At 38.8% G+C, this 18,407-nt stretch overlaps 1 protein-coding gene across 3 annotated transcripts in view; it reads left to right on the top strand.

Moving 5' to 3' along the window:
• Positions 1 to 18,407, top strand: part of REPS2 (RALBP1 associated Eps domain containing 2) — a 222,569-nt gene that overhangs the window by 143,047 nt on the left and 61,115 nt on the right. The window lies entirely within an intron of this gene.

Genomic DNA, 18,407 nt, shown 5'->3' with positions numbered 1-18,407 from the left:
TAGGATCAGGTTGTCAATTTCTGTTTTTTAAAAAAAAGGCAACTGGGAGTTTGGTAGGGATTGCGTTGACTCTGTAAATCAGTTGGGTTAGTATTGCCATCTCAACAGTCTTTTTTCCCAAACTTTATAATGATGCTAATGGACAAATAAAAATTGTACATATTGTGTACAACGTGATGTTTTCCATCTTAACAATATTAAATCTTCCAATCCATGAACACAGGATGTATTTCTGTTTATTTAAGTCTTTAATTTCTTTCAACAATATTTTGTAGTTTTCACAAAAAGGTTTTACACTTGTAAAAATTTATTCTTAAGTGTTTTATTTTGATGTTAGCCTAAAGGGAATTGTTTTCTTAATTTCATTTTTGCAGTCTTCATTGCTGGTGTATAGAAGTATAATTGGTTTTTATGTATTGATCTATCTTGTAACCTTGTTGAACTTGTCTGTTAGTTGTCTGGACACATCTTATCCTTAACTTAGATAATGAGTTTGGAAGCATACTCATTATTGGACTTCTAACTGCTTAACTAATCATGCAGCTACCACAAATCATGGAGGGAATCCCTTTTAGTGTTTGGAGGACATTTAAAGAATCATTACTGACTGCTAGCATCCAGCTGTACTTTTTCTCTCATATGTGAAACCAGTTGATCTAGTTCCTTTATAAGTAGTATATTTTTTTAAAAAAGATTTTATTTATTTATGTGAAAGAAAGTGAGAGAGAATGCGTGATGGGGAGGGGGAAAGAGAGTGAGAAGCAGACTCCCTGCTGAGCAGGGAGCCCGATGAAGGTCTCGATCCCAGGACCTGGAGATCATGACCTGAGCTGAAGGCAGACGCTTAACCGACTGAGCCACCCAGGTCACCTGAGTAGTATATTCTTTTTTTTTTTAAAGATTTTACTTATTTATTTGACAGATAGTGAGACAGCACAAGTAGGCAGAGTGGCAGGCAGAGGGAGAAGCAGGCTTCCCGCTGCGCGGGGAGCCCGATGCGGGGCTCGATCCCAGGATCCTGGGATCATGACCTGAGCCGAAGGCAGCCGCTTAGCCGACTGAGCCACCCAGGCGCCCCAATTCTTTACCTGTAAGTATGCAGTGGCTACTCTGTCCCAAGCCAAGTTTCCCTATTTGTTAGAGTTGTTTTTAGGCTCTTTATTAACACCTAGCACTAGATCCATAGTGATGATGGCTGATTTGAATTTGAGGCTTACTTTGTACAGAGGACACATTTAAAGCAGTTTCCATGCATTATCTCTTATCCTTACAATAACCCTAATGAGGTAGGTGCTGTTGTATCCCCACTTTAGAGATATAGAAATTGAGGTGCAGAAGTTAATTTGCCTAAGGTCGTAGAGCTAGTAGATGGTGGTCCTGGGCTTGCCTACACTCCACTGCCTTAAGAAGGGGCAAGTATTTCTCTTCTCTCGACCCCCACTTGAGTCTCCCAACTTGTCCATTTTGCCAGATATTTGGTAGTCTTGTCTCTGTTCAACTGCCTATGCTGGACGCTGAATTTTTTTTTTTTTTCTTAATTAAGTAGGCTCCACACCTAGCATGGAGCCCAATGTATGGCTTGAACTCACAACCCTGAGATCAAGACCTGAGTTTGAGATAAAGAGTCAGACGCTTAACCGACTGAGAGACCCAGGTGCCCCTGGATGTTGAATTCTTAAGAAGTGCACAGTGCTGTTATTTCTGTTGGTTGCAGCCCTTATCCTCCTTCACTAGCCAGCTGAGGACTGAGATTCATCTCCACACCTGGGCAGTTGGCTGTCACGACAGTCATTTGTCTTTAAAGGGCCAAGGAATTCTTTCTAGCTTTCTACATCTGAATCCTTGCTTTCAGGCCTGATCTTATTTGTGGTAGGGGTCTATAGTTAGAAGTAACACATTCAGAATTTGTAGTGACAGAGCATTGAGGTTTCCTTCTGAGCTTCTCAGTAGTTGAAGGATAAAAGGTGTTGTCTGCAGTATAGTGTCACTCGGTCATGAGATTTGAAATCTAGAAGTTCATTTAAACCTGGAGAAGTATATTTGAGCTGTTGGGCTAGATGAACATTTTCAGAGGTGAAAATACAGTGCTGGTATTTCCAAGCTTGTCTGTGCCAGTACTCAGTGTGTTCATCTAGATATGTGCCAGTCTCCATCTTTGGGAGGTATGCTTACAGTGTGCTGTCTGTCCTTGGCTTCTTTTTGCTGTTTCCTGTTCCTTTCTCTATTTATAGGGTTTTTTTCTTTTCTAATAGTTACGTGAAAGTTTCTATACTAGTATAGTGCTATGATTTGTGCCAAGAAGGTTTACAAAGGCTTGCCAAGGTGAGGGTACAGCTAGTCCTGCTATTAGACAGGGTGTATTCTCTTTTCTATCCACTCTCTGGCTTTATAGCTTTCCCTGGCTGGCTGAGTGCTTGAACAAGGGACTGTGGGAAAGAATAGGACTAGAATCTCAGGAGGATGCAGTGGGAAATGTTGGTATAATCTTTATTTTTTATTTTTTTAAAGATTTTATTTATTTATTTGACAGAGAGAGAGACAGCTAGAGAGGGAACACAAGCAGGGGGAGTGGGAGAGGGAGAAGCAGGCTCCCCACTGAGCAGGGAGCCCGATGCGGGGCTCGATCCCAGGACCCTAGGATCATGACCTAAGCCGAAGGCAGACGCTTAACGACTGAGCCATCCAGGTGCCCCGGTATAATCTTTATTTTTAAAATGCTTATAAAACTCATTTGAGTAGGGGCGCCTGGCTAGCGCAGTTGGTTAAGCGTCTGACTCTTGGTTTTGGTTCAGGTCATGATCTCAGGGTCATGAGACTGAGCCCTGCATTGGGCTCCATGCTCAGCATGGAGTCTGAGTTTCTCTCTCCTTCTGCCCCTCTACCTGCCGCCCCCACACTCTCTCTTTGCTCTCTCTCTAAAATAACAAAAACTCATTTGAGTAATAGACAAATACTTTCTTCTGTGTAAAATTCAAACATTACAAATCTGTTCCTTAACCTCATTTCCACCAAGTCCAGTATCCTCCCGAGGGAAGGTATCCTGACATTTTCTAGTCCATTTATAACATCAATTCCATGTTTTTTGTCTTTAAAATAATTGGCATCACATTGTACATGTTTCCCCTGTGCTTTTTCACAATTTGTTATTTCTTAGAGATCTATCCATGTCAGTACTGATAATTTTGTCATTCTTTTATATACATTCTATATACTTGCTACTTTGTTAAAAACTGTATTATGGAAAACTTCAAATTTATGTAAAAGTAGAAAATCTCCATCCCCGGATCAAATGCCAGATATTATGTAATTTCATACATACTTTATATGTATCTCTAATAGGTAAGGCCTTATTATTTATTTATTTTTTAAAAGATTTTATTTATTTATTTGAGAGAGAGAGAATGAGAGAGAGCACATGAGAGGGGGGAGGGTCAGAGGGAGAAGCAGACTCCCTGCCGAGCAGGGAGCCCAATGTGGGACTCGATCCAGGGACTCCAGGATCATGACCTGAGCCGAAGGCAGTCGCTTAACCAACTGAGCCACCCAGGCGCCCAGGTAAGGCCTTTTTAAAATAACTTAATCACTAAACCTTTTTGTATTTCTTACAAACTGGTAGGTGGATCTAGGTTTGATTAGATTCACATTCTATTTTTTTTTAATATTTTATTTATTTAACAGAGAGAGAGATAGCGAGAGCAGGGACACAAGCAGGGGGAGTGGGAGAGGGAGAAGCAGGCTTCCCGCCGAGCAGGGAGCCTGACGCAGGGCTCGATCCCAGGACCCTGGGATCATGACCTGAGCCGAAGGCAGCCGCTTAACCGACTGAGCCACCCAGGCGCCCCGAATCACATTCTATTTTTTTAAAAAAGATTTTATTTATTTGACAGAGAGAGAGAGCGCACAAGTAGGCAGAGAGGCAGGCAGAGGGAGAGGGAGAAACAGACTCTCCACTGAGCAGGGAGCCCGACGTGGGTCTCGATCCCAGGACCCTGGGATCATGACCTGAGCCGAAGGCAGCCGCTTGACCGACTGAGCCACCCAGGCGCCCCATCACATTCTATTTTTAACAAGAGTAGTTCCTAGTGATGCTGTGTATTTTCTACTGCATCACATTAGGAGGTCTCTGATGTCTAATGACTCCATTTTTGTGATGTTTGATTTATCGATGGGTTCATGAAGTATTAGCTTGATTCATCCGTTATTATAGAGATCCCCAACAGCCTTTCAGATAATCATTTTATCAGGTATTGATCCTCATTGCCTACATCCGGTGGTGTGTTGATAAATGTTTAACTGGCTATTTACCAATTTTTATGGTATAAACATTCCTGCCACAGCCAATTTTATTCTTACTGATGTCTTACGAAATGTGGGGTTGGAACTTATGTATACGGTTGGCTCTCATAAGCTGGTATGAGCTGTTCTCAGCAAACTACTGCTTAGATCCATTGTTTCATTGTTAGTTGCAAAATGGTAATACTCTCATTTCTTTTACCTTTATTAATTTGGGTCTTAGTTTATTTAACCATTTATCTATTGTTAGACATTTTGCTTATGACTGTTACAAAACTTGTGAGCTGAAGAATAGCATAAAACACTACAATTCTTGGGGTGCCTGGGTGACTCGGTTAAACATCTGATTCTTTTTTTTTTTATGTTATGTTAATCACCATACATTACATCATTAGTTTTTGATGTAATGTATGGTTGATGTTCCATGATTCATGATTTCGGCTCAGGTCATGATCTCAGGGCCGTGAGATCAAGCCTCGTGTTGGGCTCCACGCCCAGCTTAAGATTCTGTCTCTCCTTCTTCTTCTACCCCCCCCCCGCCCACTTGCATATGCTCTCTCTCTCTCTCTAAAAAAACAAAAAAACAAAAAAACAAAAAAAGCAATACAATTCTCAGTGTATGCATTTGAGCTTAGAGAGTTACATGAAAACTGAAATAGACTTTAATAATGGTGACCAGCAAAAGTGTCTTATCATTTAACCAATATTTATTGAACACTTACTGTGTACTATATGTACTGTGGAGAATTGTAAGAGGAATATGGATATGGCCCCACATTCTGCCAGTCGGTATTATAGTTACATGTGAGAAGGGTGCTGAGTCTGGGTGGTTTCTAACTAGGATGATCTGTAGATATGTTGGAGTGGTTGTACAGGCTGTTGAGCTAGCCTTTGAAGGATGGATATAATTTTTGCAGCCAAATTCTGCTGATTTTTCTTTGATATCTGCCTTGGTTCACTTCTTATTACCAGTTGCCTTGGAGACTACTATATAATCTCCAGTCTGGTTTGCTTGCTTTGTTCTTTCCTTCATAGTGCAACAGGATTAATTGTCTTAAGTTCAGCCATGATGTCACTTCCTTATTTAAAACTTCTCAGGTCTTTCTATGTAAACACCAAATTGCCATAACAGCTAGACCTAAAGCCATGAGAACACATGAATTCAGTAAGGGACAAGCACCATGGCCTGGAATGCTCAGGGAGGAGTATATTTCAGGAAGTAGAGACCAGAAGTCTTAAGGTTTGCTACTGATCAATAAGAATGGGGACTCGGGGAGAAGGAGTTTGCAAACTATGTTCCTAGGAAGTCTTAGAACAGTTCATTGGAGTGGTAGGGTTAATCCAGATTGCAAAAGGTGGGGTGATTGAGAAACTTTGATGTGGAGTAGTTGTCATCACAAACTCGTTTTGAAGTGTTTCAGACTTAGATGTTGGTTTGACTATATGTCATGGTGGAAAAGAGACCCTACCAAGATAATAGAATCTTTTTCCAAGTTGCCTGCCTGCCTTCCGTCCAAGACACACACACACACACACACACGTTTTTAACCAACCTAAGGAGTTTCATAGTAAAATGATTAGGAGAAATGCATTCATATAAAAGTAACATGAGAAATGAAACTTGACCTTTACCAAGGTTAATTCTCATGTGTTTTTGTTGCTTAACTCTGCCCGTATCTCTGTCTGGGACCTCGTTAACCTGTGGTACAAGAAGGAGTTATTGGAAAAAAACTGGCAAATAAATTCTAGAATCATAGAGTGTCAGTGTAAAAGACAACTTACATGTCATCTTGGCCACCTCTCACATATTACAGGTGATGAGGCTGAGATCCAGAAAATGTAATTGCTTTGTTCTCCATGAGAATCCTCTTTGTTCAGGTTTTTTTTTTTTTTTTTTTTTAACGATTTTATTTATTTATTTGACAGAGAGAGAGAGAGTACAAGCAGGTGGAATAGCAGGCAGAGGGAGAGGGAGAAGCAGGCTCCCTGCAGAGCAAAGAGCCCGATGCGGGACTCGATCCTAGGACCCTGGGATCATGACCTGAGCCGAAGGCAGTCGCTCAACCAACTGAGCCACCCAGGCGCCCTTTTTGTTCAAGTTTTTGTTGCAACAGATTTGGTGTTGGAGAAGGCAATCTATATTAATTTAATTTGGGGGGGCACACCTTACTATTTTTCTATAGGTAATAATTCATCTAAAGTTGAAAGATATATTAAAGAATAGATATGGTGCCCAATATGCAAGAAAGTAATATTGTTTTCCTTTTTCTTTTTTTTTTTTTTTAAAGATTTTATTTATTTATTTGACAGAGAGAGACATAGTGAGAGAGGGAGCACAAGCAGGGGGACTGGGAGAGGGAGAAGCAGACCTCCTGCCGAGCAGGGAGCCCGATGCGGGGCTCGATCCCAGGACCCTGGGATCATGACCCGAGCCGAAGGCAGACGCTCAACAACTGAGCCACCCAGGTGCCCCTCCTGTGTTTTCTTTTATGTGATTTACAGTGTTGAGCCAATTTCCCCAAGGTTCTTTAGGGAGACAGGAAAGAAAGTTTTGCCTTCATAAATAGTTGGGGATCTTAGGAATTTCTTTTTTTGATGATCAAAAATTGTTATTAATATAAATTGTTATTATCAGATTGTTATGTTAAGTATGTATAAAAAAAGGAAAGGAACAGTATACTGAATCCCTGGCCTCAACTATGATCAACTATGGCCCATTTTGTTTTATCTGTGTTCCCTCTCCCATATGACTAATTACACTTTTATCCCCAACCTTAGCTTGAAAAAAAAACTATTGAGGTATAATTTTCAGACCATAAAGTTCATCCATTTTAAGTGTACAACTCAATGATTTCCAGTAAATTTATCAAATTGTGCTGTTACCATAATCCAGTTTCAGAACCTTTTCAGCACCCCAGTAATATGCCTCATGCCTGTTTACAGTCAATCCCCACGCCCAGCCCCAGACAACCAGTAATCTACGTCCTTCCTGTTTCTATAGATTTGCCTTTTCTGGACATTTCATATAAATGAAATCATACAAAATATGGGTCTTTTGTGTCTGGTTTTCTATACTTTGATGTTTTCGAGGTTCATCTAAATTGTAGCATGTATCAGTATTTCATTTTTTTTATTGTGGAGTAGTGTTCCATTGTATGGATGTACCACATTTTGTCTCTCCATTCTTCAGTTTCATGGACATCTGAGTTTTTTTATAATTTTTGCCTGTTAGGAATAATGCTACCATGAACACTTGCATACAAGTCTTTGTGGGACATATGTTTTCATTTCTCTTGGCATAGGACCTACGAGTGGAATTACAGGGTGTATGGTAATTTAAAAAGCTGCCAAACTGTTTTCTAAAGTGTCCATACTATCTCACATTTCCAGCAGCAATGTGCAAGGGTTACTGTTTCTTCCCATTTTTACCAATGCTTACTATTTTTTTTTTTTTAATTACAGCTGTCCTGCTGGGTGTGATGTGGTATTTAGTTGTGGTTTTGATTTGTTTCCCTGATGACTAATGATACTGAACATCTTTTCATGTGCTTATTAATGATTCCTATATCTTCTTTGGTGAAATGTCTACTGAAATCATTTGCCCATATTTAAATTGGGTGTTTGTCTTTTTATTGTTGAGTTATATATTCTGGAGTTCTTTGTATATTCTGGATATAAGGCCTTTATCACATGTGTAATTTGCAAATATTTCCGTGCCATTCTGTGACTTGTCTTTCCATTTTCTTAATGGAGTATTTTGAAGCAAAAAAGTTTTGCATTTCGATGAAGTACAGTTTATAAATTCTTTCTGTTTAGATTGTGCTTTTGGTGTCATATCTAAGGAATCTTTGCCTAACCTAATGTCTTGGAGTTTTTCTATTATTTATTTCTAAAAATACTACAATATGCTTATATTCATATCTCTAATCCATTTTGATTTAATTTTTGTTTGTAGTGTGAGCTAAGGGTCTAAATTCATTTTTTTGTATGTGGATATCCAGTTGTTTCAGCAGTACTTGTTGAAAAATACTCTCTTTTCCCTACTGAGTTGCCATGGCACCTTTGTTGAAAATCACTTGACTGTAAATATAAGGGTTTATTTCCGGACTCTCTGTTCTGTTTGTTGATCTATATGTCCTTATGGCAGTACTACACTGAATATATTTTTTAAAGATTTTATTTATTTATTTGAGAGAGAGAATGAGAGAGAGAGAGCATGAGATGGGGGAGGATCAGAGGGAGAAGCAGGCTCTCCACTGAGCAGGGAGCCCGATGCGGGACTCGATCCCGGGACTCCAGGATCATGACCTGAGCTGAAGGCAGTTGCTTAACCAACTGAGCCACCCAGGCGCCCCTACACTGAATATTTTTTAAAGCCAGGGAGTCATGTGTAGTCTTGTGAAAAGGTAATCACATGACTTAGAAGGCTAAATATTTGCTACAGTGGCACATTTTAAGATAGTGTCTAGCATCTTATTTATTTGAGTATGTGGCATGTAGCATATTCAGAAGCATCATTTTAGTTCCTTGAAGTTGCATAGTTTACTTTCAACCTTCTGACATGCTTATTCCTGGATATACAATAACACCTGTCCAGCTGTTTATCCCCTATCTCAGTGCCCTTTTCCATTACCTGTCCTGTAGGTTCAAAATGTGATACTGATTGCTGCCTCATAGTAGCTTTGGTGATGTCATTTTACTTCTCCAGGCCTTAATTTTCTCATCTGCGAAGTGGAAGAATTGAATTTGATCTCATTACTTTTCCAAACTCAGTCATTAATATTTTCCCTGGTGAACAATTCCAAGTCATGTGTAAGTTCCTATCTTTTAACTGGTGAAAAGTAATTGTTGTGTTTAACAGAGAATTTAACGAGCTTGTATGTTTGGGGGGAAGTGGGCCGTTATCAGGGGATCAAAGCAGCTCTTGTTGGAAAAGTACTCCCGGCAAACATTTTGTCATATTCGTAGGTGTATATGACATATGAACTCATCACTATGTGTAACTGGGTGATTAGGAGATAGGCATAGGCTCACACATGCTTTTGTGATTAGTAAGGAAAGAAAGTACATTTTCTATTACAAAGAAATAGCCATTTTAATGAACTTGCCAAGAAGAAGAATGGTCCTCACTGATGAAATCCTTGAAGCTTTGCATATGGCTAACTCTCTGCTTGATTGATGCTTAAAAGTGCAGGTCCCACTGGCAGGCTTCTTTCAACATTTTCCATCCTTTAAGTGTTTTTTTTTTTTCCTTTGGCATTTGAATGGTTTTATTTTCTTCATAAAATATTTCTAGTTTGGGGGGGATGGGAGACCTTTTCACAGCTGAAGTTATTCCAAGTGTCTCTCCCCTGAAGAATTGGCTTTCTGTTCCTTGCAGCTTTCAATTGCCACATTTGCTGCTTTATTTCTACTTAGTAATTTGGAACATGTTTTCATTAAATCATTGATTTGGGGCTTCGTAAAAATCTGAGGGAAATTAGTAAATAGTAACATATGGGTAATATTTTGTCTGGAAATTTCTAAGCATAATAAAAAAAAAGGATAAAAAAATTTAGAGGTTAAAGTTTTGGATGAAGATACCAGGAACCTGAGATTCAGCAGATCAGTGCTAGAAAATGCACATCTTTCAACAAATTTAATAAACATTAGTAATTATTACTATGTTTTCTGAGTTTAGGATTAAATGGCAGCTTCTTTCATGAACTTTTAAATCTGGTTTTCAGGATTTGGGTATCTATTATTTTTTCCCTGGTTACACTTACAGAATTTTCTGATTTGACAAAACCTTGCTGGTATCTGGTATTCTACCTTATTAACTGTGAGACTTCAGGAATAAACCTACAGTAGCTTTACATGTATGGTATAGCTTTTAATATATGCATCAAAAGTGTTCTCCTCCCCTCTTCTTTCCTTCTCTTCCCTTCTGGGAAAGCAGGTGTTACTATTAACAGGTATGTTGTCATCTTTTGCATGTGTATGCTAGATTACTCAGCCAAAGTATTTTTTCAGTTTCACTTTGCATGAAGGTATACTTTTTCTCTCTTTTTAATTTTTATTTTTTATAGATTTTATTTATTTCTTTGACAGAGTAAGTACAAGCAGGAGGAGCGGCAGGGAGAGGGAGAAGCAGACTCCCCACTGAGCAGGGAGCCCAATGTGGGGCTCAATTCCAAGACCCTGAGATCATGACCTGAGCCAAAGGGTAGACGCTTCATTGACTGAGCCACCCAGGCACCCCTTTCTCTTTTTTAAATTGATAAGAGCATGCCAGATAAAATATTTGAATCCAATTTAAGATCATGAATGGACTGAAACTATTATAAGAGGAGATATTTTACTAAATTCAGTTCCAGTTATTCATCCACCATGTGAATACTTAATACACACAAGGCAGTGTGTTTAGGTGCTCTGGGAGATAAAAAGGTGAATCAGACATAAACTTGGTAGAATGAAGGTAGATTAGTATCACCTACTGTTAAAGGAAATGAATGTGGGGTCATGAACATATAGAAGAGATTTTTCAGCAGGAACCAAATAAGGAAAGATGTATGAGCTAATGCCTTTTTTTTTTTTTTTTAAAGATTTTATTCATTTATTTTGACAGAGAGAGACACAGCGAGAGAGGGAACACAAGCAGGCGGAGTGGGAGAGGCAGAGGGAGAAGCAGGCTTCCCGCGGAGCAGGGAGCCCGATGCGGGGCTCGATCCCAGGACTCCGGGATCATGACCTGAGCCGAAGGCAGACGCTTAACGACTGAGCCACCCAGGCGCCCCTGCCTTTTTTTTTTTTTTGAGAGAGAGTAGCAGCTAAGGGAAAACCCGAGGCTTGACTCTGCCTGCCTCCTTCTAGAAGCCATGTGTGTGAGTAGGTTTCTTACTGAAACTCCAAATCTGGAGTGAAGTGAAGTGAGTGGGTACTCTTAGTTTTACCTTCTCTTGACTGAGGGTCAGTGGACATGACTTCTGGAAAGAGAGGGAAAAAGCTGGAAAAGTGAATAATCACAGCTGATGCCCTGATACGGTGGAGGGGAAGGGCCAGGGCTCCATGCTGAATTGAGGGAATAAACTGAAGTTTGGGAAGTACCTCCAAGACCATTGATATACCTCAAGACTTGAGAGAATACACTCTGCTACAAAATTGTTTATATCCTTTTGGTATTCACATTTCAAAATAACGTATTTGTATGTGGGGCACCTGGGTGGCTCAGTCGTTAAGCATCTGCCTTCAGCTCAGGTCATGATCCCAGGGTCCTGGGATTGAGCCCCGCATTGGGCTCCCTGCTCCATGGGAAGCCTGCTTCTCCCTCTCCCACTCCCCCTGCTTGTGTTCCCTCTTTCGCTGTGTTTCTCTCTGTCAAATAAATAAAATCTTTAAACAAAATAACGTATTTGTATAACCTCTTGTTGACTTTTCAGTTTTAGTCATCATCTGCTGCCTTCCCCTATCTAGCAACTTTTCTCCTCTTTCACCCTCTCAGTACAGTTAGAGTAGAATTTTGGTTAGATCAGTATTTAGTGTTTATATTATTCTTATGGTTATGTAAGCCATATAGTAAATTATTTACTTGTGCAGATTTTTGTTGGCCTTGGAGTGCATAATCAGCTTATTTCTTTTCAATGTACTTGCCCCTGAAGCAACTGTAGACTCCCTCAATTTTCTAAAGTTCCTCTTACGAAATTTGGACACAGGTATTAGTTTCATCTGTTTGAAGAAATGTAGAGTGATTGTCTTCTATGCCTGCTACATAATTTTCATCATGGCATCTCCCTTCTCTGTCATCCAACGATTCTCTTCTTCTTCCATGTTGGAGCTCCTTTATCCTATGCCTTGCTCTTTCTTGGTTTAATCTCTTGCTTTGGTAGAACACATCCTTGAGTAGCTTTTTTGGAAAGGTACATAGAGCTCAATACAAGCCCCTGAATGTCTAAAAATACCTTTAATTGAGCCATCGTGCAGGCTGCTCATTTGTATATTAAACCATCGGTTGGAAGTCAGTTTTCTTCAGAATTTTCATGACATTGCTCCAGTGAATTCTAGCTTTCAGTGGTATATTAAAAATCTAAAACTGTTTGGACTCTTGATCCTTTGGATGTGGCCTGCCATCCTCTTCCACCCCCTGCTGGAAACTTGTAGAATCTTCAAACTCCAGTATTTTGAAATTTTGTATTGATGTGCCTTGCCATGGGTCTGTTTTTTTCCATTGTTCTGGGTACTCAGTGGGCTCTTTTAATTTAGAAAGTCCTGTTCTTCATTTCTGGGTAGTTTTTTTGGACTATGTGATTTTTTTTCCTTGCTATTTTCTCTCTTTTTGTGGAACTTTTATTTGGATATTATCCTACTTTTTTAAAGATCTCCTTAGATTGGGGTGCCTGGGTGGCACAGTCAGTTAAGTGTCCCACTCTTGGTTTCAGCTCAGGTCGTGATCTCAGGGTTGTGGGATTGAGCCCCACGTTGGGCTCTGTGCTCAGCGTGGAGTCTGCTTGGGACTCTCTCTCCTTTTCCCTCTGCCTCTCCCCTCTGCAGTCACGTGTGCGTGCTCTCTCTCTCTCTCTCTCACTCTCAGATAAATAAATCCTTAAAAAAAGATCTCCTTAGATTATCTTTGAACCTTTCTATTAAGCTTTCCTTTCCTGCTATCATGTTTTTAATTTCCAGGTGCTCTTTTTAATTATTTGACTGTTCTTTTTTTCAGTAGCATCTTGAGTATTTCATCTTTGCAAATAACATCTCTTATTTCTTACTGATGATTTCCCTGATAACTTTGAGAAATTTCACTCCTTACTCCCACCCCATTCGCTGTCTTCTCAGTAAAATCTTCATGAGGGTAGAGCTTTTTTTCCTGTTGTTTTTTTTCCATTGGTACTTTCTCAGCACCTCAAACAATGCCTGATACATAGTAAATGTTTAAGTAATTCTGGAATAAACTGAATGATCATTATGGTGATACTAATATACATTAAATTTTTCTCCCGTTATAGATCTAATCTGTATCTTTGAGATTAACCTTTTTTATTTCTATTGCTCTGTCTTAGAAATTTTTATGCAGATATCTGATAATACTTCATCTGTTTCTGTTTAAGAAAGGGAGTAAAAAGCTGATTGGAATATATGGATAAATGGATAGGACTTGCTGTCTTGTGGGTTTCATGGTGGAATGATATGATTTGGTCATCTTGTTGGAGATCTCTTGATGTTGGTATCTAAATCTTACTTCTTGGCTGGTCCAGTTCACTGGAGCACTTCTTTTAACCTCTGGATACAAAAGTCTGAGACCAGAGAGGAAGAGGGTTGGCAGTCTCAGCATCCAGAATGTATACATTTACTAGATCCCCCTGTTTTCAGTATGGCCCCATGCCTTTATCTGGGCCTGATGACCTCCCTGGAGAAGAAAGATACTTCTAGCCTTTTGCTGGAGTGGGAAACATGATGAAAATATGCAGAATGTGGGAGAAAAATCTCAGGATCTAACTCCTCCTAAAGGGCTTCAATTAGTCTTTTTTTTTTTTTAATATGGGGATGGATCATGGTCCTGTAGTTCTTATGTTAGTTCAAACAAATATTTGTTGGACACTTACTATATCCTGAATTGTCCAGGTGGAGTAGGGGTAGGGCATGGACTCTACAGGCAGAGGGGACCACAGGAGCAGGGATTCTGAAGCCAAAACCTGCATGAGGTGTAGCTGGAACCCAGTCTTCAAGGGTATTGTCAAGGTATGCCCTTCTAAAGGGTAGGAAATAAGATTCACTATTAGTTAATTTTCTTTACTTTTTATTGCTTTCTTCATTTTACCCCTACTTCCAGAGGAGTTTGATGTCATCAGTTCTTGAGAACTGGAGGGCTTCTGTGGTACACCTTGATTATTGTCTGCTTTCTCTGCTGCTCATTTAGCTATCAGCCACTCATCTATTTTCCCAGTTCCAAATTTAAACAAGAAAATTTAAACAGTTTCTTTTCACTATTATGTTAATGAGGTAAGACTGAGATTAGTTGCAGATATTCAAGCTACTGTCTAGACTCAGAAGTCTTACTATAGGACATTTAATAAAATTCAGGACAGCAGAAACTGGGAATCCTATACAGTATCAAGCCAAGCTTTTAGTTTCAAGTGATCCCAGGTTGATAAGCACCTCCGGGTTTCTGGCAGACACAGTAGAGGGAGGAACCCACTTTCCACACAGGGCCCAATTCCTACAGGTAAAGTTCCAAGGGATGTGCATTCAGAGTCAGAGGTTGCCAAGCACTCTAGGAAATGGAACACAGAGAGAGCTAGCAGGAGCAGCAAAAGGGTAGTAAATACAAAGCCTGCAGATTGTGGGATTATCAGACACAGACTGTTACATAAATATGTTTAATAAGTTGAAAGAAAAGGAGATGGAGAAAATGAGCACATAGCCAAGAAATTATAAAAATGAAAAAACCATTTTGAAAACAGATCAGATAGAACCAGAAATGAAACAGTCATTGAAATAAACTTAAAGATTGGATTAACAGGACATTAAGCACAGTTGGAAAGGGAATTAGTTAATGGAACAGTAGATCTTAGAAAATTATCCAGAACACAGCACAGTTGAGACAAAGAACTCCAAAAGGAGAGGTAAGAGAAAATGGCAGAAAGAATATTTGGAGAATCACTCAGAATTTCCCAGAGTGAACAGGATGCCACATGGTTCAGAAATTCTAGTGAAGATCAGTAGGTTATGAAAGAAAAAGAGGATGAAGAAATAGGCAGACTCAGTGTCAAGTTCGGTACTGCAGAGCACCTCAAAGAGATTTAGAAATCAACCAGAAAAAAGACAGACTACTTACCAAAAAAACAATGATTCTATAGACACCTGACTTCTTGACAGCAACAGTGTAAGCCAGGAGACAGCAAAATGTTATTTTTAATGTGCTGTGCAAAAATAGCTGTCCATCTAGAATCTATACCCAGTGAAATAATCTTTGAAGAATGAAGGTAAAATAAAGACTTTCAGTCACACAAACTGACTAAGCTTGCTACAACAGACTATCCATGAAGGAAATTCTAAAGACTTCAGACAAAGGGTAAGATCATAAAAGAGGTTGTAATGGAAACTAGGAAAACTTTAATACTGAATGAGAACATATCAAAACCTGTGACACTTGGAAGAACATTTGTAACACTGAATGCTTACATTAGAAAAGAAGAAACACGATCAGTTAAGCAAGTAATTTAAACTAGAAAAAGAACAATAGGATAAGCCCAAAGAAAGAAAATGCAAGGAAATGAACAGACATTAATGAAGCAGAAAGCAAGCAGACAATACAGAGTTGCAGGCAAGTTGGTTTTTGAAAAGAGTAATAAAATGGACAAATGTCAGGTGAGCTCAATGAAGGGAAACTAGAGTGATGATACAAACAGTATTAGTAGAAAAAAAAAGTTATGTGCACAGAGATTAAGATGAGTAGAGGAGGGCATGGGAACGTCTTTATGGCAATAAATATGGACATTTAGACAATAAATGTCTAGAAAAATATCATTTATCAAAACTGACTTAAGAATTAGAAAGTCTAAATAATCCTGTAACAGTTAAAGCAGTGAAGTCATTAAAAATCTTGTTTCAAACAAAACTCCAGGCCCAGATGCTTCTGCTGTCAAGTTTTACCTGCCATTCAACAACAGCAGCCTATTCCAGAGTAGAGATGGGGAACACTCTCCAGCCGAATGAAGCCTAACAGATAACCATATGAGAAAGGAAACTCACTTATCAGTCTCACTTATGAATATAGTTGGCAAAAATCCTAAACAGGATATTAGCCAGCTAAATCTAGCAGATATAAAAACCTGACCAAGTTGGGATTATCCTAGGTTGGCAAGGGTGTTTTAATATTTAAAATTTTATAATGTAACATCGTATTAACTACTTAAAAGGGGAAAAATCATACTATCATCTCAGTGGGTGGACATGCAATTTTGGTTAAAATGCATCAACAGATTATCACAAAAGTCTCAAAATAATAGGTGGAAATTTTCATAATCTATTAAAGGGTTTCTACACAAACCTACAGCAAATACCATACCTAATGTTGAAAGAGTGAAAGGCTTCCCTTTGAGATCAAGAGAAGATAAGAATGCCCATATGATTATTATAAGTTAACTTTATAGTAGATGTTCTAGCCAGGTAAGATAAAAAACAAAAAATAGATAAAGAAATAGATAAAGGTACTTAAAGGAAGAAACCAAATTGCTGTTAATATTCATAGGTGATAGGATTTTATCCAAAAGTATATTCAGAAACACCCTCATATCATCTTTTACAAAAATAAGGCATTTTTTAAATTAAAAAATGGTAAAAATGAAATGAATCAGACATGCATCTGGATGTAGGTCCTATATCTGAGTATACTAAGCAGGGACAGTGAGTCCTACAACTCAGCTGGTTGGTTTCCTGTCTCTCAGAGATCACTGTCTTTTGTTACAGGATTTCCTAGTGTCTTGAAAACTGTTGTTTTATACATTTTCCTCTCATGCCTTAAAACTTATTTCATATAAAAAACATGTTTGTTTTGGGCTGTTTCAAATGGGAGGGTGAATCTGGTCTTTGTTATTCCCTCTTGCTGGAAGCAGAAGTTTATTTAATGGCTTGTCAATCTTAGTCCTCTTTGATAATGGCTTATCAATTCTTAGTCCTCTTTTGTTAATAAAGGGTTATTTTAACACACACTTTGTTCCGGTGCAAGACCTTTCCTTTAAAAGCATGTGTAGATTTTTAAAATTTTGTTTTTAAAGAAGGTGGTAATTTAAAGGCCTGATCCTGAGGACCTTTAGAGTAGGGAGTGGCCCTGAGATGGATAATTCCTGAGGCTTTTGTTTTTCTGCTGCCTACATGCTTTGTTATCCAAGGCTGTTCAAGGTCTCACCACCTCTGGAGTTTTGACCCACTGATGTGTTTCATAAATTTTAATGAAAGGCAGATTGAGAGAAATCATTGATGGTCCCACATGGTTGTACCAGATCCGTGCACTGGTTCAGAATGCAAATGTCTATGAAATTACTCTTAAGTTACCTTTCTGGAAAGCCCCAGACTCCAACTTCTGGCTCATCTGATCTAGCTAGGTCAGATCAAAAGTGATTTTCAAAAGCCCTCATGTTCTTGGCACATTGCTATGATTTATTTTTAAGTCACAGAAAATTGTCCAAATATTAGCACACATACTATAGAATTGCCAATAAACTAGGTATGGTTATGCTTTTTAAAGGAGTTTGTAAAGAATATGGTTTAACTTGCCAGTGTGTGACAATAAACTTATTTCTTATGCGTGATTATGAGCTTTATTTATAATTCACTAGCAGATGTTTATTTCATTTAGTTACAACTCAGACATTCTTAGCTTAACTCAAATTTTTTCTATATTTCACAAAATTAAAAAAAATTAGACTGAGACTTTTGTTCAAAACATCCTTTAAATGGAGCCAGATTATGGTAGAAACAGATTTTATTATTTCTGCTAATAAGGATCAGGGAGAGAAAAGGAAATTGAGATCTTTGAAGGGTCCCTCAACATCATTTAGTCCCATCTCTTTCAGCCTCCCTGCTGTTGTCAGACCCGCTAGCTTACAGGGCAGGAGAGCTGCCCGTGGGGACTCTGGCTCCCTTCGTTTCTGTAGCCCACTTGCTGAGCTAATGAGTAGTGTAATGGCCAAGAGAGAGAGAGAAATATTAGAGAAACCAAAGGGCCTAGATTATTTGAAACTAAATAAGTAACATCAGAATAATGAGGGATTGACTGCCTTTCCCTTGCTGGGTTCCAGTCCTTTGATCAAAGGATGTCTTTTCCTTACTGTTTTATACTGTCTTAATCAAAACAGCCTATATAAATAATTGGATTTGGGGTAGATAGGATGAAAATGAAAAAGGGATTAGAAATAGCATGTACTCCTTTTTTTTAAATTAAGCCTTCAGATGGATTTTAATAACTTAAACATGTTAACTGCAATTGGTATTCCTAGTTAAAAAGTGGAAAGGGTATTTTGTTTTTGGTAATTCTTTTTTTTAATATTTATTTATTTTGGGGGGGAGGGGCACAGGGAGAAGGGGAGGACTACCTCAAGCAGACCCCACCCTGAATGCAGCACCTGATGTGTTTTTGG

The sequence above is a fragment of the Leptonychotes weddellii genome, chromosome X (genome assembly GCF_054177405.1).
Source record: "Leptonychotes weddellii isolate Sample4059 chromosome X, ASM5417740v2, whole genome shotgun sequence".
NCBI classification, from domain to species: domain Eukaryota; kingdom Metazoa; phylum Chordata; class Mammalia; order Carnivora; family Phocidae; genus Leptonychotes; species Leptonychotes weddellii.
The sequence above is the reverse complement of the archived record's forward strand: the minus strand, read 5'-3'. Positions and strand labels throughout refer to the sequence as shown.